The sequence below is a fragment of the Adiantum capillus-veneris genome, chromosome 15, assembly GCF_014529385.1.
Source record: "Adiantum capillus-veneris isolate H3 chromosome 15, ASM1452938v2, whole genome shotgun sequence".
NCBI classification, from domain to species: Eukaryota; Viridiplantae; Streptophyta; class Polypodiopsida; order Polypodiales; family Pteridaceae; genus Adiantum; species Adiantum capillus-veneris.
This window is the reverse complement of record NC_140945.1, coordinates 53782449-53803937: the sequence shown is the minus strand read 5'-3', so window position 1 is coordinate 53803937 and position 21489 is coordinate 53782449.

The following is a 21489-nucleotide window of genomic DNA, read 5'->3' as shown; positions in this document are numbered from 1 at the left end:
TCAATTCCTCTTGGCCTTGGTACTTTGGTTCGTAGAGCTTCACACCTCCCACCATTATCTGAAGTTTCTCATTGGCGAGATAATCTGCTTCCTTGTTGAGAGTTCTCACAACATGATGTACCTGTGTAGCTTCAAAGTTCTTTATCAAAGCCTTCACCTGTCTAAGCCACTCCACTAGAGTAGGGTTCTTGCACTTCCATATCCCTTGGATTTGCCTAATAACCAGTAAGGAATCACCTCTTATTATAAGTCTTTCGATGCCAAGTTTTTTGCATTCTTCAAGCCCCAACTTTAAGGTGACATACTCAGCCTCATTATTAGAATGAACATTTTCCAAGGTGATACTATTCTTAACAAGAACTTCCCTTTGTGGACTTAGAATAAGAACCCCCCCTGCTGCCTGATCGTGTTGTCGTCGGTAAGCTCCATCAAAGCACAAAATGTGTGCGTTGTCCATCTCCTCCTCATTATTTTGTGGTGTAGCTTTGTCTCCTGCCTTTGGTGACTCTTTCCTTTCTCTCACTTTGTATGTGAGAATGTCTACAAGACCTGCCCTTGTGCTATCTTCCACAAGAAAAGTGTATTCGAACTCTTGAAGTTCTAGAACCCATTTGGCTATCCTAGATGAGAGGCTCATGTGTTGCACAACATATGGTAAATTGTTTTCCATGGTGAGAATGACAAATGGTGCAGGTAAGAGATATGATCGGAACTTTCTTACCGCAAACATAATTGTGAATACCACCTTCTCCATATCGGTGTAGCCCTTCTCTACAGCGGTCATGACTTTTCTTGCAAAGTATACTGGCCTCAGGTAGCATGTTTTTGGGTCTTTTCGCATGAGAACTACAACGATGGCCTCCATTCCTACACTTGGCGTGATGTAATATGTATCCTTTGGATTTGGTGGCATTATTGTTGGAAGAGAGTTGAGAATACCCTTTACTTCAGTAAAGCATAATTCGTGTTCCTCTCTCCATTCAAATGTGGGTTTGTTTGCTATCTTGTGCAAAGGTGCAATAGCTTCCGCTAGAAGGTGAATGAAACGAGACATGTACCTTACTTTGTGGTTGAAAGTCATGAGCTCCTTGGTTGTCGTTGGTGGTTGTAGTGACAAGAGAGCATTTACTTTTGATGGATCCACTTGAATTCCTTGCAAAGAAACCACATGACCTAGCAACACCACTTGTGACTCTGCAATGTGACACTTCTCAGGATTAAGCTGTCCCCCAAATTGATGAAGCCTCCTAAGCCCCTCCTCAACTTTTTGGCAATGAAGTCTTTGGCTACTATAGATACAGAAGTCATCCATAAAAACCCTAATTGACTTTCCAAAGAAGGGATGAAAGACAAGAGTTGTAAACCTTATAAAGGTACTAGGAGCATTTGTGAGCCCAAATGGCATCACTCTATAGGCAAAGCAACCCCAAGGTGTGATGAAAGTGGTTTTTAATTGATCTTCTTTTGCTATTCTGATTTGAAAATACCCTGAATACCCATCACACACTGTGTAACATTCATAGCCGGCTACTTCGTTTAAAATTTCATCTTGGAAAGGAAGAGGAAAATGATCCCTCTTTGTTGCAGTGTTGAGCGGTTTGTAGTCAACACAGACCCTCCATTTTCCATTCTTTTTAGGGGTTACTACAATTGGGGACACGCACTCAGAGTTAGACACAGGGTAAATGAAACCAGCTTTGAGGAGTCAGTTAACCTCTAGCAAAAGTGTCTCTTGTTGTATTTTTCCTAGGCGCCTTAGCTTTTGAGCCACGGGTTTAGTACCTGGGTATAATTCTATGCCATGCTCTATAACATCCACACCTCTAATTTGTGAGTAATCACTGATAAAAAAATTGGGATACCTCTTGAGCATATCGATGTAGGACTGCTTCTCTTCAGGGGTAAGATCTTTTGCAAGCATCCTCTCAAAGTCTTCAAAGTGCTTGTGGTCACCTTTGTCATCCTTTGTTTGCTCCTTTGTTGGATCAACCTCTATTGATGGCGTTTTTGATGTGTTGAAGATGATTCCCATTACCTCCAAATATGATTCTTCTTCGCTAATGGATGTAGTGGTTGAACTTTCCTCGTCGCTTCAGCCAAAACTCTCTTCACTTTCTTCATCATCCGTGGTCTCATAGTTGATGTCGAGCTGCTTTCCTTCATGCCAATCGTATACTACATGTTGCCCCTTTTTGAGAATCAATTGTCCTCGTCCCCATTTTTTATCTGCATTGACAGCAATGAGCCAAGGCCTCCCTAGGATGATGGGATAGCCCTCCCCCTTGGCCAGCATAACATACATGTCCACACGTGCATCTATATTACATACAGAAACTTTTACATTCTCGATGATCCCTAGGCACTTCACACTTGCATTGTTGGCCAGCCTAGCTTGACAATTAGAGGATTTAGTGATTTCAAGCCCTAGTCTATTCATGGCTCTTTCCGTGATCACACACATTTGTGCTCCACCATCAACATACACATTGGATACCTTCCTACCCCTTACATAAGCATCTACAATAGGTTCCACATCTTGTTGTGGCTTTGAAGTCAATGCCTTTACTGTCACCTTTTCTTTCTTTCTTGGGAGTCTTGTGCTTACAAGTTTGGACCAGTGCTTTCTCACCTTGGGTGATAGATGTAGGAGTTGAGGCCAAGAAATATTGGGCTTTTGAGTTTGCAGATCTCATAAGATGTTGTAGGGTTCCATATTATTTCCTAATGGAAAATCATTGATGCTCTTGTGCGCTTTTCTGCTGGCATAACATCAAAATGTATAGGGCTCACCTCTATCTCCTCTTCTAGCTTTATGACGTTTACTCCTCTCTCTTCCTCCACTGGTGGGACAGGAGGGATGTTTTCCACTGGAGGTGGTGGTGGTCGACAAAGAATTTGTGGGGCTTGAGCATGCTCTTGCTGCACCATGAGTGGAGGGGGTCTAGGAGGGTATATGTCCCTTGGAAGCCTTCGAGGGTGAGGGCAATTATACATGCCATGACCAACTTCGTTGCAATTCCAACATCTCAACTCTTGTGCTTGACGTCGTTGATTGCGATTCCCTTCTCTTGGTTGTCGTTGTTGGACTAGGCCCTGCACTAGATTCAAGGTGAGACTCTCTAGTTGTTGAGTTAATCTTTGCAAGATCTCTTGTTGTGATCCTTCCCCTATTTGTGAAGTTTGGGCAAGAGAGCCCCTAACTTGTGCTCCCATGCTTGGTGAAGAATCCCTCTCAATGACTTCATTTAGGTCCCTTGTTCTATGTGCTTGAAAATTTAACTTCTTGAATTTGACCATGGCCACCTCACGTGCTTCCTCAAATGTTGATGGGAATTTTAACTCTACCTTGGTCTTAAAAATTGGATACAAGCCAGCCATGAACCTACCTTTCTTTAGAAAGTTTGGTGCACCACCTTGGTTTTGTAAGGTAGCCTCCCATCTATCCCATAGGTTAAGGAAAACGGCCTCATAAGATGGGTAGTCTTCAAGGAATACCTATTTATGTTGAAGTAGACACTTCCAAAGACCCTCTGGAGTATCTCCTTGCCAAAATTTGGCAAGAAAAATTGCACGTAGCCTCTCCCAATTGGTTTTGTTTTGAGGTTGCAAGGCCTCATACCATGCCTTAGCCTCCCCTTTGAGAACGAGTGGAAAAGCACGTAGCTTTACCTCTTCTTGATCTCTCCCAGAGATGAGGTGTGCCATCTCCAAATTATCCAAAAATTCTTGTGCGTCCTCACCATTTTTAGAATGAAAGGTAGGAAAAGTGCTTGACATTTTTACAATACAAAGAGGCTTGTGTACCACAAAGTTTTGACTACAATGAGTGATCACATCAAAATGAAAATATATACATCAAGTGTTAGTTCATAATTTATCATAGGCAAAATAAAAGGGTTGATTGACGCATTAATTTCATTAAGGCGAGTGGGTCCAAAAATTCTCCTAATGGTTGCTTGAAATCTAAATTTTGTAGCAATTATGATGTGCACAGATTGACGAGCTATGGGTGTAAAAGGAGAAGCAGCTCCAGGTTGGTTCATGTGACAATGTGTTCTCCTTTTTCTTTCTCTTGAAGAAAATTTCCTTTTGAGTGGATCGCTATCTATGAAGATGAAAGCTTCATGCACCAAGCAAAACACTTAGCAAACACAACTTTAATTATCCCCGGTCTCAGACCCAAGAGCTCACACGCCTTCGAAGATGGTGAGAGCTAGCAGGGTATGAGAGTAGATTGAGAGGAAGAAGGAGTATCTTACGAGAAAGATGTACATCTCCTCACATAATCACTCATATTAGCATATCTTAGCTTAGTAATTAGCTTGGTAGAGGAGATGAGCATGCATTGAAGCTTGGCTCTTGGTTGGATTTGCATCCACATGCCAAGAGTTTGTCGATGTAGGCTTCTATCTCACAAACTTGGAGTAGGTGATGAGCTCTCCATTAAAGCTTGGGAAGAGATAGTCTTCTTTACTTCACACCTAGACTGTGTGTGAGTGTGTGTGTGATAATGCCTTGCAAAAATCAGCCCCCTCTCTCTCTTGGGTGAGCCCTCTTGCTATTTGCTTTTGCTTTTCCCCCATTGGACCTCCCCAAGTCAAGCCAACGGCTATTAAGCAGCATAAGTGATAGCCTTCTGACATGTGTCCCCCTTTCCCCTTTTGTGAGAGCTTAATCAATTAAACTTAATTGATTTAAATGAATTAAATCCCCATTGGACCTTTCTCCATTCTGACCAATAGGAATTAAGTAGCCCATTGGGTTGCTCAATTCCTATTGGACCCCTTCACGGGCTGTCCAATAATCATCCAAGCGACTTAATTTTCATTGGTTCTTTTTATTAAGTGTTTCAAAATTAATTAGGCTAAATTTACTCTAGACTAATTCTCATTGGTTCACTTCAAGGGTCATCCAATAGGAATTGGGTACACCTTGTAGACATCTGGCCTGGGGAGCTGACATGTGTCCCTCATTCCCTTTGTGTAAACGGAGCTTGTGTGTGTGTGTGTGTGTGTGTGTGTGGCTTTCTCTCTCATCCCCTAGAAGAAAGGCTCGCCCCCTCCCAAGTAGGGATTTGAAAAGACTTTTTGGTCACACACAAAGCATCCAATTTCCCCGAGGGTTGACTTTTGGACACAACCTTTGAATTTTGGCACCTTAGCATTTTGGAAGTCTTAATGGGTGAACCTTAGGGTCTTTTTAGCCCATTGTTGCACATGGCTCTTTTGCAGATGGCCCCCCCTTTGGATCCCTATTTTCCCTCCTTTAGATCCCTACTGTGGTCGGTCTGCTAGCTTAACCAATATTCTAGCTTTTTCTCCCCTGGCACTTCTCCACATTAAATGATCAGTTTAATATGAGAAAATCATTTAGGAGAATTAGATATTGATTATTATGAGATTACCTCTCTCTTGAAATCATAGTCGTCCTCGACTATGGTGTAGAGAAGATAAAGCATATTCATGAGTCCTTTTCTTAGCGGGTAGAGGATCCCTATGTTACCCTACGACATCATTCCACAATGGATGACTAGTCCATTTGGCGCTTGAGAGCCTGAGGCTGCCGCAAGCATGTCTTCACATTAGTCCTATCAATCTTCCATAGTAGAGTGACAAGCTCTACTTGGTGTTTCGGAGACGTCGTCTCCGCAAACTTGATCTAAGCATGCATACTACTTAATTTTTGTGCACAATAAAGAAAAAGAGAGTCTTATAAGACAAAAACTTTGTTCATTTTTAACATTTTGTACATTTGTTTACTCTTGGGAAGCATTGTAAGCATTGACAAGGTTTAGGTTATCCTTTAATTGTATGCCTTACATCCATCTAGCATCTTCAAAAGGATAATTCTTAAACTTAATAAGATATCGTCGGATAGTCTTACCGCCTCTTAGTACCTTGTCTTCATGTTGGAGAATGGACTCGGACTGCAGCACTTCCTCTTGGTCCTCGATCTCCGGTGGGTCTTCAATAGTTGGTTCTTGAGGTGGCTCTCCTTTGTAAGGCTTTAATAGGCTCACATGGAAAGCATTGTGTATGAGCCAATCATTGGGCAACTTGAGTTGATAGGCCATCTCATTGATTGGCCTAAGAATCTGGAAGGGACCATAGTACCTTTTTGCTAGTTTAGCATAGTACTTTTGGTGGCCCGTAGGATTCTTGCCCGTCGTGTGCCTTAATCGAGCCTTGGGAAACTTTAACAAGACCCAATCGTTTTCTTTAAAGGCTTGGGCTCTTTTGTGCTTGTCAGCAGCAGCCTTTTGCCTTTGTTGTGAGATAGAGATAGCATCCCTAATCTTTTGAAAAGATTCTTGTAGGTCTCAGCTATGCTCATCTGCAGCGAAGATCTTCCCATGTACCTTAAGTAGCAAGGGACTTTTTGATCTCCCCTCAATTACCTCGAAAGGTGCTTTTCCCGTGGAAGTATGTACATTGTTATTGTAAGCATACTCCACTAAGAGTAAGTACTTCTCCCATTGGGATCTTTGATATACTTCCGTTACATAGGCTTTTAGTAGATCGAGAATGGTTATGTTAGCTATTTCACTTTGGCCATCCGTTTGTGGATGATAGGCCGAAGAGAAGTTTAGCCTTGTCCCTAAATTCTCAAAGAGACCCTTCCAGAAATTACTGGTCATTCTAGGCTCTCTATCCGACACTATGGACATTGGCAAGCCGTGGTACTTGAAAATTTGTGAAATGAAGAGGGTTGCCATTTGATGGGTTTTGATAGTCTTTTTGACAGGTATAAAATGAGCTTGTTTACTTAACCTATCTACTATCGTCCATATTCCCGTATTCCCATGGATAGACTTAGGCAATCCAAAGATGACATCCATGGATATGCTCTCCCATGGTGAATTAGGGATTGGCAAGGGTTGAATCAATCCAAGTTGCTTCCCTCTATCAAATTTTGTCTTTTGGCATACCACACATTTAGAAGCATACTCTTGTATGTTCACTTTCATGGTAGGCCAATAGAAATATGTTTCAATTCCCTTTAAGGTAGACTGAATCCCCCTATGCCCCGCATAAGGTGGAGCATGAGATTCATACATTACTTTCTCACGTAGTGAGTTAGTAACACATAGTCTATTGCCATAGAGAAGATAATCATCTTGTAAAGTAAATGGTTCTTCTTTCTTCCCTAATGCAAGGGCTGAAATCACATCTCTAAATTCGGGATCAATAGCATACTCATCTATCATTGAAGATAGATCATTGTGAGTTGCTATGGAAACCGCATTCACTCTCGGCCGTCTTGAGAGTGCATCAGCTACTTGATTATGCTTGCCTGCAATGTGAGCAATATGAAAATGAAATTGCGAAAGGAAATTTTCCCACCTCATTTGTTTGTCGAAGAGCTTGGTCTGCGTCATGAAGTACTTAAGACTTTGGTGATCCGTTCGCAGAATGAAAGGAGTCCCCAATAAATAGTGCTTCCATGAGTCTAAGGCATGTAGAACTGAAAGGAGTTCTTTTTTGTATATGCATAGAGCTTGCTCAACAGGGTCGAGCCTTCGACTCTCATAGCCTATGGCGTGCCCTTCTTGGAGCAAAACAGCTCCAAGGCAATCACCACAAACATCACATTGGACCTCAAATGGTTTTGAGAGATCCGGTAGTGTAAGCACAGGTTAAGAGATAAGTTGTTCTTTAAGCTTTTCGAAAGCATTGTTCTCCTTAGCAGACCATGTATACCTAACGTTTTTCTTTGTTAGATCATGTAATGGTCCCGCAATTTGTGAGAACTTTTCTATGAAGCGTCTATAGTATGCACACATACCTATAAAGCTTCTTAGTTCATGAAGATTCCTTGGTTTAGGCCATCCTTTTATTACCTCTAACTTTGATGGATTCATTTGGATGCCATCTTGAGAGATAATCTGACCTAAATATTGAATCTCTTGCAAGAAAAATTCACTTTTCTTTCGATTAGCATAAAGTTTATTCTCTCTTAAAACTTGAAATATTACCTGGAGCTGTTGCTTGTGTTCGTTTAATGAATTAGAGTAGATGATAATATCATCAAAGAACACTCCAGTGAAGGTTCGATGAGGCCTAAACAGCTTCTCCATCAAGCGGTTGAATGTGGCTAGTGCATTGTTCAAGCCAAAAGGCATGACAATGTATTTGTAAAGACCAAATGTGGTGCGAAATGCGGTCTTTACAATGTCTTGATCAACTATCCTTATTTGATGATAGCCACTTTTTAGGTCAATCCTACTGAAGTAGGTCAATCCTTGTAGCTTATCAAATAGGTCTTCTACCCATGGAACAGGAAACCTATTCTTGATAGTGATCCTATTTAGTGCTCTATAGTCGACACACATACGATATGTGCTATCTTTCTTTTGCACTAATAGCACAGGTGAGCAAAATGGAGATGAGCTAGGCCTAACCATGCCCTTCTCAATTAACTCATGCACTTGCCGCATAATCTCCTCTTGTTGAGCTTGAGAAACTCTATAAGGAGGTTTGTTAGGCGGTGAACTGTCTGGAAGAAGTTCAATTGCATGGTCATCATTACCTCGTTTAGGAGGTAGCTCACAAGGGATGTCGTCAATAAAAACATCTTGAAACCCCTTGAGAAAATTGGATAACTCTAATTCCTTTTGGTTGTTTTTATTTTCTTTTGCTAAAGCATTAGGTTCATTTTGAGAATCTTTAACAAAAATCATGTACACGAAAATAGAGCTCTTTATTGACTTGTTGAAAGGTGGTGTATGTACAATGGGGATAGTGTTACCCATTTCCTTAGCATCTATATACATGTCTTTTTCCCTGAACTTAAAAGAGATTCTCCTTTCAGAAAATTTAATATCGGCAGCCAGGCGGTCAAACCATGGTGCCCCTAGGATTACATCCTCATGCTTGAGAGGAGAGATAAAGAAGTCCTCTTTGTCCACATAGCCTTAGACATGAAGCCTCAATTTCCCGATTAAGGGAGTGATTGAAGCTTCTTGCCCCTTGAAGGCATTGTCTGCGGATAGGACATCTCCCATCTCGTAGGATTGTATGTCTAGCTTGGTGGCCAACTCTATAGATATAAAATTGTGAGTAGAACCAGGGTCAAAGAGAATAAAAGCATCATGTTTTCTTACCTTGCCCCAAGCATGGCATAGAGGAGATCCTTTGTGGTGAGTTTGGTGAGTCTCCTCCTCTTGGATTTCAACCAAGGAAGCTCTAGGAGGATCTTGGCGGTTGTTTTTTTGGGGACAAGCGCGGTACGCATGCCCTTGTTCGCCGCACTTGAAACACCGGTTATCCTTGCGATAACGCTCAAGCTCTTCAGGAGAGAGTTTTTTTTTACCTTTGTTAAACTCCCTTCTCTTTAGCTTTGTTGGAGTTACCCTTAGGAGACTTTTGGACATTGTCCTTCCCCTTAGGCTCGTTGGAATCCTTGTTTTCCGTGGGCTTATTATTTATTTTAGCCCCTGTTTGGAAATTGATTCGAGAGGCCACCATAGTATGGTATATTACCGCCGATATAGTATGTGGCCTTTGGGAGTTGACATACTCCGCCATTTCTTCGGTTAAGCCCGCACAAAATTTTTGTTTTTACTCTCCAAAATCCAACTTTTTGAAGACAGTGGATTTCAGTTGTAGGTTCCAAAACTTGTCTACATATTTGTGGATGGATTCATAGGGAGAGAGTTCTAAGCTTCGCCATTCAGTGAGTGCTTTGTCTTTGGCATCAGTGGCCAAAAACTGCTTCATAATGGAAGCTCTTAAAGCTTTCCATGTTTGTGGAGCTTCACCGTTGGCTCGTAGGCTACACCACCATTGCCTGGCGGACTTTTGAAAGTGCATAGCTACATGGCGTAGCTTAGAGGACTCCGTGAAGCCCTCATCTCCAAACGTCGCATCGAACTGTTGGATAAAGCCCAAGACTTTTTCCATAGCACCAAAGGTACCATCATAGGTAAGCAAAGAGATGCTCTTCCCTCCCTCTTTGAATTTCTTCAACTTGGATGACCTCTTCCATGCGGCATAGGATTTCCTATGGCCTCTTGTTTTTGATGGTTCAAAGGTTGCACCATCACTTTCTTCAGAAGGTGAAGAATTTGAAGAAGATGGAGAAGAGGGTGACCTCTTTCTCGTCTTTTTTTTGTCTTGATCTTCGTTGTCTTCACCATCACTTTCATAAGAGGAAGAGGATGAAGAAGATGGAGAAGAGGGTGTCCTCTTTCTCGCCTTTTTCTTCTCTTGCTTTTTATCATCCCTCTTTGAATTATGGCGTGGAGAAGAGTGTGATGGTCTTCTCTGCTTTGGTGGTGATGGAGAGCGTTTAGCCTGTCGTCTTTGTGGAGCCATCTTCGCCGAGGTGGCAGGAGACTCACTTCTTTCTCATTCCTTCGGTGGAGGCTCTTGAGTTCTCCTTTGAGAAGGAGATGCATCATCAAGAAGTAAATTCTTGAGCCCTTCGTACGGATTCTCTTCTTCTTCCTGAATCGGAGAGAGACCTCTTTTGGTAGTCTCACAAGGAGGCTTCCTAAGTGTTCTCTCGTCATGGTGATGAGCTTAGAGAATCCCGTGAGCACGGAGCTGCCGTTGCACTTCACTTTGGAGATATGGATTGCCCATGGCTTGTTGAAGCCTAGAAACAAGATAGTTAACAAGCATTGGAGCATCATTAGTAGCTTGCTCATTAGCAAAATCAAAGTTATCAACATTAATTTCACTCTCTTTACTATTGTCAACCATTCTAACAACTTTTAGGTGTAAACTTTTTAGGTGTACTTTGGCACTTCAAACCCTAGTTGCTACTCCTCTTTACCCCTTTAGAAAAAGCACTCAAGATACTATACCCGCGGCTTGAATACCATTAATTGCAAGGAATAGAAGAGAGGATCTTTCGACACCAAAACAGCACCGGCTCCTAACAAGCTTCTAATAGCTCAATAGTGGTTAAGTCGTAGGCAAGCCCCATAGGAATCCACTATTAAGACCATAGCTCTCGACGGTGATGCTCCGTTAACTGCACGAAGGCAGGCGCGGTGCAAGGCTGAAAAACCCCTATTCTACTTACTCACAGGCAATTAATAATACCAACCATTTATAGCTAGCTTGAGGACCTCCCTTCTTGAGCAAGAAAAGATAAACCTTGTGCTCTGATACCAATGTAACATTTAATGGCCTAATAACTTATGTGTAGCGGAAATTATCATGAACATAGTGGGCATTTCATTAGAATAGATTCCTAATGAGAATTACAAGAGTGCTTGGGTGGAAAGAGCAACAAAAAGCATAACACTTAGTTAGATAGCATGATCAATACTTTCAAAAGAGAGAATTAAGCAATTGACAACAGTTGAGGACCGGATTTGCATGGAGCCGATCCCCCCTCCAAAAGGCTTTGTATTATGGTTTCTCCCATCAAGAGAGACATTGTACAATACAATTCTTTGTGTTCCTTCAAGACTAGCTAGTGCAATGAAGATAAAAGCTTCATGCACCAAGCAAAACACTTAGCAAACACAACTTTATTTATACCCGGTCTCAGACCCAAGACCTCACACACCTTCGAAGATGGTGAGAGCTAGCAGGGTATGAGAGTAGATTGAGAGGAAGAAGGAGTATCTTACGAGAAAGATGTACATCTCCTCACATAATCACTCATATTAGCATAGCTTAGCTTAGTAATTAGCTTGGTAGAGGAGATGAGCATGCATTGAAGCTTGGCTCTTGGTTGGATTTGCCTCCACATGCCAAGAGTATGTCGATGTAGGCTTCTATCTCACAAGCTTGGAGTAGGTGATGAGCTCTCCATTAAAGCTTGGGAAGAGATAGTCTTCTTTACTTCACACCTAGACTGTGTGTGAGTGTGTGTGTGATAATTCCTTGCAAAAATCAGCCCCCTCTCTCTCTTGGGCGAGCCCTCTTGCTTTTCCCCCATTGGACCTCCCCAAGTCAAGCCAATGGCTATTAAGCAGCATAAGTGATAGCCTTCTGACATGTGTCCCCCTTTCCCCTTTTGTGAGAGCTTAATCAATTAAACTTGATTGATTTAAATGAATTAAATCCCCATTGGACCTTTCCCCATTCTGACCAATAGGAATTAAGTAGCCCATTGGGCTGCTCAATTCCTATTGGACCCCTTCACGGGCTGTCCAATAATCATCCAGTAGACTTAGTTCTTTTTATTAAGTGTTTTAAAATTAATTAGGCTAAATTTACTCTAGCCTAATTCTCATTGGTTCACTTCAAGGGTCATCCAATAGGAATTGGGTACACCTTGTTGGCATCTGGCCTAGGGAGCTGACATGTGTCCTTCATTCCCTTTGTGTAAAGGGAGCTTGTGTGTGTGTGTGTGGCTTTCTCTCTCATCCCATAGAAGAAAGGCTCGCCCCCTCCCAAGTAGGGATTTGAAAAGAATTTTTGGTCACACACAAAGCATCCAATTTCCCCTAGGGTTGACCTTTAGACATAACCTTTGAATTTTGGCACCTTAGCATTTTGGAAGTCTTAATGGGCTGAACCTTAGGGTCTTTTTATCCCATTGTTGCACATGGCTCTTTTGCAAATGTCCCCCCCTTTGGATCCCTATTTTCCCTCCTTTGGATCCCTATTGTGGTCGGTCTACTAGCTTAACCAATATTCTAGCTTTTTCTCCCCTGGCACTTCTCCACATTAAATGATCAGTTTAATATGAGAAAATCATTTAGGAGAATTAGATATTGATTATTATGACAGATGGAGATAAAGCAAGAGCACTCTTTAAATACACAAATGAGAGAATGAGTGATTTTTAAGTTTAGGTGACTTTTATATGAGCTCGCTTATTCACACTTAGGCGTTCATGCTTAAGTCAACTAACTCTTGAATGTTCCATTTAGAGTGTGTCTCTCATCGACAATCACTCTTATCCTTTTCCTATTGGACCGACAAGCCCGACCCATGACTACTAGAAGTGGACGCCGGTGGTTAACATGCCTCCCCTTCCTGATGTAGATTCCGCCCTCGAAATATAACAGTGCAGCATCAAGATCCACGATAGGAGTACTTGTATTAGAAGAAAAACAATATTGTCAAAGCTCAAAGGCATCATGTGCAGGTGTGCTATAAGTGAGATGCATACATGATATTCTAGGAAATGAAAAAAAAATCATGAATTATAGCATTGTCAACTAGAACAATCGTAGTGCTTAAATGAAAGGCAATTGAGTTAGGGTCTATTAGGTTGACTCTAAGAGAAGTACACAAGAGCTATGGCCAAAGAAAGTACTAGATTGACAAACGTTAATTAAAAACTGTCATTACTAAACTCTAAAACAGAAACACTTCTATTGTACGAATCCTACCTACCCTCCATCACTCGAGTGATGTGACATGTGTAAGTCTGGGTCAATGATTTTGAGGAGTATTGTACACACTCGTTTGCTAATTGCTCTTGCTCTTTACTATTTTATATATATATATATATATATATATATATATATATATAGTTTTAAACTACGATGGTTAGTTACTAGATATCTATATATATACAATCCCTAAAATTGAAAATCTCAAGGGTCGGGAAAAGAAGGGTAAGAGAAAAATAATTCAATAAGCTGACGTGAATAAAGACTCCCCCCTTCCTTAGGTAGATCATACTTTAAAAGGATGTCATCACCTTTTGGAACCAGTTATTCCAATTAGAAATAGGTGAGGATTTTAGCCAATAGTTCTTTATTAGCTTGGGTGCCTCATCGAGTTGCAAGAGTGGTAAGATACTTTCCCATGAACAAACTTGAAGTAGTGCATCAAGTAATAATTGAACAATGGGAGGTGTAAAATCTTTTGTAGCTTCATGGAGGCTGCATATGGTAGGTGGAGGTTTTGTAGAAGCTTTTATCTCTATGGATGCATTACATGAGGAGCTAGAAGCTTCATGGAACTCCCCCTTTCTTGACCTAAGCCAAATAGATTGGTTTTGCCTTGGAACCAAACCTAGCTCTGGAATAGGTGTGTAGCTTTCTGTGATCTTTCCCTTCCCACGGTCTTCCATCGGCTTTGGAATCACAAAATTTGACTCACATGGTTTTGTAGTGGATAGGGAAGAACACAATTTACGTTTAGGTACCCAAATTCGATCATTTCCATCATAGTAGCCTTGGGCTTCTAATAGTTGTTTGGGAATCCAACACGATTTGGTTTTCACCTTCTTAACCTGAGTGGACGCCTTTCTTCAAGGTTTCCTTTGTAAATTAACTTGAACCATAGGAGAGTCCGATAACGATACCTTGGGGACCCGTTGATATGTACCCTTGGTCAGATCACGTGGCGTCTTTGATGTAGCACTATCTATCGTAGACATGGAAGTTGAAGCTTTAGAGGGTTGTGCTATTGGCAAGGATGTTGTGACTTTTTGGATTTGTAATGTTTTGTTGTTTTTTGTGTTATGAAGAGGTAAGATTACAGGTGTTATTCCTTGAGCCGTAGGGCCATGAGTTGGTTTCTGCGTCGTTATACTCCTGGTCTTTCAATCGATATACATTTGAGTGCAGACATCCATTTGCGCCCCGAGTTTATATTACCCTCCATACTACCAACAGGCATGACCAAAAAGCTTTGAACCACGGTTCCATTGTCATAAATAACAGGAGTGTGTAGGATTCCAAAAACAGTGGTCTTCTTCTTATTAACACCCTTGACTTGGATGGTGCTTGTGGATAGGGGTGGTTTTCCTAGTTGACACCAAACTCCATAGGATAACAAATTATGTTGGGCTAATGTATCCAATAATGAGTTATATAGTACTCTTCCATAGAGGCTATTTAGTTCAATTGGATATCGTAGAGGTGGCTCAGATTCCAATGAATCATCATTCAGTGTCTTCAAAAAACGCTTCCGTGATTTTGAGATTAGCCTCTTGCTGGCGTCTACGACGTTGTTGTCTTTCTCGAGCCTCAACTCTTGCTTGGATCTTTTTAAGCTCTACCTGTTCTTTGGCTGTTTTCTTTTCATTTATTCTAGCACGCACATTTGCTCAATATCATCGCCTCTTATATCTCTTACTCTTCTTGTCTAATTTTTGATTATGGTCGATCTCTAGTGAAGAGTCACTAGATGAATCGCTACTTGTGTCTTCTACTCCCTTGGATAGCTTGTCATTTAGGGTACCACTAGGCCTTGAATGATTTGTCGCCACATTTGTACTAAGATTTAATTCAAATTCTTCGTTCTCAGAGTCAATTTCAATTAATGATTCTGACCCGTGGGGGCTATAGTCTTGTGAGACGCTACTGGTTCCAATGCCAGTCAAACCTTCATCGTATAGGTCATCAAAAGCTATATGCATTGCTTCTAGCATATCTAAGGGTACGAGTGGTGGTATTTCATCCCCCTCGGGTGTTACCCAGGTCGTCCCCCTATTTCCCCAAGTGTCTATGGTTGCTGCTAAGTGGAACCAATCCACATTGTCAGACTCAGTCATCCGAGGCAGAACATCCATATCAGAAGAATCTTCCCCAACATCAGTCTCCATTTTACATGTGTAACAATACTGCAAAGGGACCGAGTGAACTATGGTGTCAGATCTATGATCAATTATAAACCTGTTTCCTAGAGGATGTGCTCGACCATTTACAAGATCTACTCAAATGACAGAATCTTGGAACTGCAAGTAGACATAGTTTTTAAACCAATCATACACCATTTTTGCTTCCCTCATGAAAGGACGTCCTAAGATCATCTCAGATGCCATAGTGTGCTTGGAGAAATCCATAACAATGAAAGTATTTCTTATTTTATGTCGAAAGACCTTGATCTTGAGATCTTCTAGCATCCCAATAGGTTTAACAATAGACCCACTGGCCATCTTTACTACTACTGTTGTGGTCCCAAGGTGAGGCCTTCCCATAGTTTCCCAGCAATTTTTAGTCACAATGCTAACCCCAACGCCACCATCAAGGATTCCCTTCACAATTAACCCCTTAGTAGTGATTGGTATAGTCGCATTGGATTCATCGCCCTCAAAAGTATTGTCCCAACTTGTTAACATGTATTTCTACAACAAAGTTTTTATCTAGGTTGGATTGTGAATCTAAGTGTTCCTTCTCTACTGGCATCTCCCTCGCTCCATCCATCTGAGCAAATTGTGGTAGCCCGACCTTCAGTTCTCCATTGAGGAAAGCTCGAAGAGCTAAGAATAGCTCAAGGTTTCCATACAGTTTGGACATGATGGTGGTTCTAACCTCTGAAGCCATGAAATCCATCTATTTGGCAATATTTAACGGCACCTTTTGGGCTTCAGTCCCTTGATGTGGGGAACATGGGATCTTCATTTCTCCGATAGGATCAGGTAGTCCCTTTGTAAACATTCTTTCCAACAAGAAGTGAGTACGTCCACTTTTCCATGACTTTAAGTCACTTTCTTCTTGGATGACACTAGGTATGGCTAGGGGTCTCTAGACTTGGTGAGGTTGTTGTTGCGTAGGAAACACTGTCTGTAATCTGGATCTGCCTAGGTGCTGGTTCTAGATCCCTTTGGGTCTCTTCTACCAAACCCATTAATTGATTGACTCGCTTGATCTCCTTTGTAGGGTTTGGGTAAGTTCTTATCTTCTTTTTGAGTCCCGACCATTGTGGCTCATGACGATCTTCCTTGTTGGTTTCATTCCTAGTGGTCATTTTGGTCTCCATGGTTTCACTTGAATCAGAATCCTCTTCAGCGTCGTTCATATATACTTGGTCGTCACCAGTCCCTATGTCGGCCTTTCAACTGCGTTCGAACTTCGCTGCTTTTCGCAATCTCTTCCTTCGTGTTTTCTTCTTCTTCTGAGACCGGGCAAATGATGGCGTGTCTTTTTTTCAAGAATATAATTTTGTTTTTGAAGCATCGATCGTGTGAGTACGTTTACTGGTACCACGTGTACTTTGTGATGGCTCCTTGGTAACCTCAATCAAGTTTAATGACGTGATCTTCGCTGCATTTGGATTATTTGAACGTTGGGCAACCAAATGATCTATGCCACATCAATCACACATGAGTATCGGCATTGTAGACGTGCTCGCTTGATTGGTTTGCATTAATGTGGCATTCTTTTGTAGCCTAATAGGACACTCGGCCACACGATGTGTACCTCCACACTCATAGCATTGAAGAGGTGGTCTCTTGGCAGTGTAATTGATATTTTGGCCTCCTGCAGCAAGCGTAGCTACTTGACACACATGTTTGACTTGTCCACAATAGTCCTCCATGTAGTATTGTAGACTTTCTTCAAGCGCATCAATCCCATAGGCAATATTAGGATCTATATCTTCCTCACAGCCTTCCAAACAAGCAATAGATAACTCACAACCCACTTGATTCACAGAAGTGATTCTCGTATGTGGTGGTTGCGGTGCTAGCACTGGAGGTGGTAAGGGTGTTGTTTGAACAACATTTTGGACCCTAGGGACCATGTGTTGTGACGTTTGTTCAAGAGGTGGGGCCGTCATCAATGCAGACACTCGAGGTATGTCTGTCCATGCCAAGGTTGTTCTATTGGCCATCGTACGCTTAAATACTATGCAATCCTTAACTTGATGACAATACCTTCCAACCACAGGCATTACAATTCCCATTGAATTTTACTTTAAAAGTAGGACAATCATTGGTACTATGCGGACCATAGCATACTAAGCACCATTGTTGCTCTCTTCTTGGATACATATGATTGTTTTGCAAAGCACGATTGTCTCTAAGACTCTCTTGAATAGCCTTGGTAAGATCTGCTAAAGTCATCTCAAATATCTTTGGCTCCTTAGCAAGGCTTTAGGGTCATTGGTTGATGTCCTGATGCTTGCGAGCTAGTAGGTTTAGGCTCAAAAGACACTTTTTCTCCTTAAATCATTAAATTATCCTCCAATTGGATTGCATTGGTGGTGTCTGCTTCCCAAGTGGTGATACCTCTAATGACTAGACCATTGTTGATAACCTCATGTTGTAATCCCCTAATGAATCTATCAAGCAATTGATTGTTATTGAAGCGTTCATTTGGATTACAATGAGAATTCAAATGCTTCAAGTGACTAATAAAGTCTCTCACCGACTCTCCTTCCTCTTGTTGGGCTTTCTGGAGCTGAGAGGCTACACCCCAAAGAACTCCCTCTCGTATGTATTCTTTCAAGAACAATTTCCTAACAGTAAGATAAATCGTTTTTTCTTCCACCCTTAAGGTTTTATACCAATCCCCAGTCTTCCCACTTAAGGTTAGGCTTGAAACATTACTCTTATGCAGGTCATTGTGTTCTCGTAGAGAATCGTATATTTGTTCAAACACTTCGATATGCTTTCTCACATCGCCGTCTCCACTAAATTTTTGTGTAAGCTAGCTATTTGTACTGCATTACTTCTAGGTTCTCTATCATGCGTGTTACGCATATTCTCAACAATAGATCGACCGATAGCTTGAGCAAATGTTGCCAAGTCACCTAAGTGAGTAGGCACCATGGGTGAAGACGCTCCAAAGACTACAAGTGGAGTAGGTATTGGCATTGGACTTGGCGAATAGGAAGCCCTTACGTTCCAAGTTTTATACGATGTTCTGCCATGTAGTGGTCCAAAGTTCATATGTGTGACCCTAGGCATAGCAGAAGTCGGATGTGACATGCTAATGCTAGCCGGTATGGTCCCATGGAAATAAGAGCTTGGGTGTTGTGGTTGTGGAATATAGGTTGTTGAAACAATGCGAGGGGTAGGAACTACATGAGTACGAGGACCCACAGGTGCATACGATTGATACACACTTGTAGATACTGTTGCAGGCATTGAGCTACCATTAGGAAATTTCGGAGGTCATTTGGAGGGCCTTCTAAGAAAATGTATTTTTTGCACTCTCTCTCTAGAAAAAATGGCAAATAAAAGAGCTGGGTCTTTCATAGTAAAACTTCAAAAAGTGTAATTTAAGTAGATTCCTTACTCTTCTGAACATTCGTTCGTAGTGATTGAGGGATAATCCTCTTTTCAGTTGCATTGAATGAACCTCGTCAATATGGAGGGAATGAGGCTAACATGGAGGGACGAATCCGTAGCCGCTATTCACTTTCCATTAAACCTGCACATTTGGCTAATGGCGCACTCCTCAAATGGCACAAATGTTACCCAGAAACGAGCCAAATATCACCTTCACATTGATTTGGACAATGAGTACCAACCATTGATTAAGCGCAGTAAAACAAACACACATATACCTCCCGCTTCCATAGACACGCTCAGAGCTCAAGGAGCTAAACACATAGATATCTGGACGAGAGGCTCTCTCTACCCTAAGAATCCAATAACTAATGCGTCTCCACCGTTTGTCAATCCTACGAGCTTATTGACCTTTGCTGGTGATGGAGAAAAGGGCCTTCTGGGTTATTGTAAATCACTTACAGGAGAATCTGAAACTTACAAGAGCATTCTCCAAGCTCAACAATGTGAGATTGTTCGCCTTTCACATTTACATTCTACAGATCAGGTTACCATTTTGCAACATAAAACAGAGGTACAAGAACTGAAAGGAAAGGTGCGAAGTTGTCAAATGAAGGACACCATCTTGGGTGGTCGTATCTGAAAGAAGAAATTGCGCAATCTTGAAACATTGCAGGTTGCATCAGGAGATCTCAAGAAAAGAATCCGAGCATTAAGGTGATGCTTCTTGGTTGGCTACATTGTCTTAGTTAAGTAATCTTTTTGTTTTTTCTTGTTATGCATTGTTTTCATGTGCCTAAATAGTGTTAGTGAAGCAAATTTTCTGTTATTTACTTATGCATTGTCTTCATGTAGAGATTCAATCTATCATGACAAGGAAAACATTGACCCCAAAGCCAATATAGGAAAGAGATTGAAGCCACTTATAAGTAGAAGCCTGGCAGCAGATATAGTACATGACAAGAAGTTTAAGGTCCTACAACGAAATGTAGTGGACCGCTTTATTTCAGAGAACTCAGTGCTTGCAAAAGAGATACAAGGCACACTTGATTCACTTGGTGTAAGCAAAAGAGGATATTCGGCTATCCAAAAGTCTGTCTGGCATCCATCTTTGTTAGGAAGGGTATAAAATCCAAACTTCTACCATCAGCCTCAAGTGTTTGGAAAGAGAGGCTTCAGCTTAACGAGGCACAGGGAGACTATCTTGGACAGCCCTTTCATATTAAAGCAACTTACAGTGGCCATGGAGCAAACATGGCATATGATGAGTTCAACAATATTTTTATGGACCTGCGGATATTACATAAGAGAATGGTGGAGTTTTACAACATCACATTTGAAGAGTCACGTGGGGTATTACATTTTGTGTTAAAACTGGATGAGTGTGAGCTTGTTAAAGAGAAAAATCTAGAGCGTGTTACTATTACTTTAATGAATAGAGCCCTCTCAAAGTGTCCCAGTGATGATCCTTTATATTTTAGTGTTCAATCAGAATCTAACATATGATGGCTTGGTGCGTTTGAGGTAAGCGAGATTCTCAAGTAAGCTCAAATGTTCAGATCTACTTAAGTCTCATTTATTTTGTGTTGCAGGTAAAGAAAGAAGATCATGAGATTCTATATTGGGTGTTCCATCGAACTAATATTCCGGAGGTGATTGATCGACAGACTAACCAGGGAGAGGTACTACGTTTAGATGGAAGGGGAGACTTTCAAGTTCAGCGGCATCTTGCAGGTGACCTTAAAACATTAAAGTGCATGTATAATTGTGGAATGGGTGCAATGGCAAAGTCACCGTGTTTGTTCTGCATGGAGCCTGCAAAAGTCATGGACCCAAAGTGGTGGAGAAAATCTCCAACACGTCACATTGAGGATCCTGCTTTTCGACCGGTTTTGAAAATACCACTTGTGAATGTCCACATTTGTACAATGCATGCCCTTTGTAGAATTGTGGAGAAATTGGTCTACTTATACATCGGGTTTGCTTGGAAGATTAAGAACTCCGCAGAACGACAAGTAGCCCTGCAGTGCTTAGAAATGGTACTGTCAGATATGGGGCTTCATGGTGGCAATGTGAAAATCCAGCGGGATGAAAAGAGATCAACTGCTGAGAAGGATGTCCCATGCAAACCATCCATCGGTGGGGTGAAGGCACGGAGGCTTTTATCTAAGCCCCAAGGTACAAGAGATCCAAAGCTAACAAAACATGGAAAAATATATAACACATCTTATGTTAGCAAGGTAGAGTATCAGAGCTGGAAAAAGCTACATATTGCAGTCAAAGACCACGAACCAACTACTCGTAACGCGAAGGCTGAGGTTTGGCGATCAATAGACATCCTATTTTTGATGTGCGACAAAGATGACTGGTCACAAGGTGATATGAACAAGTTCAAGGAAAATCTCAACCTTCTGAAAAAATCATTCAAGACAGCATGGACAGACACCCAGATTACTCACTACATGGTATTATCATGTATTTCTTTCTCTCTTATGTGCAAATATGTGACTGTAAAACATTCTAACTAATCTGTTTTCATATCCAGCACATCATCTTCAATCATTTGCCATATTTTATATAGAAGTATGGGAACCCGGCAATATGGAA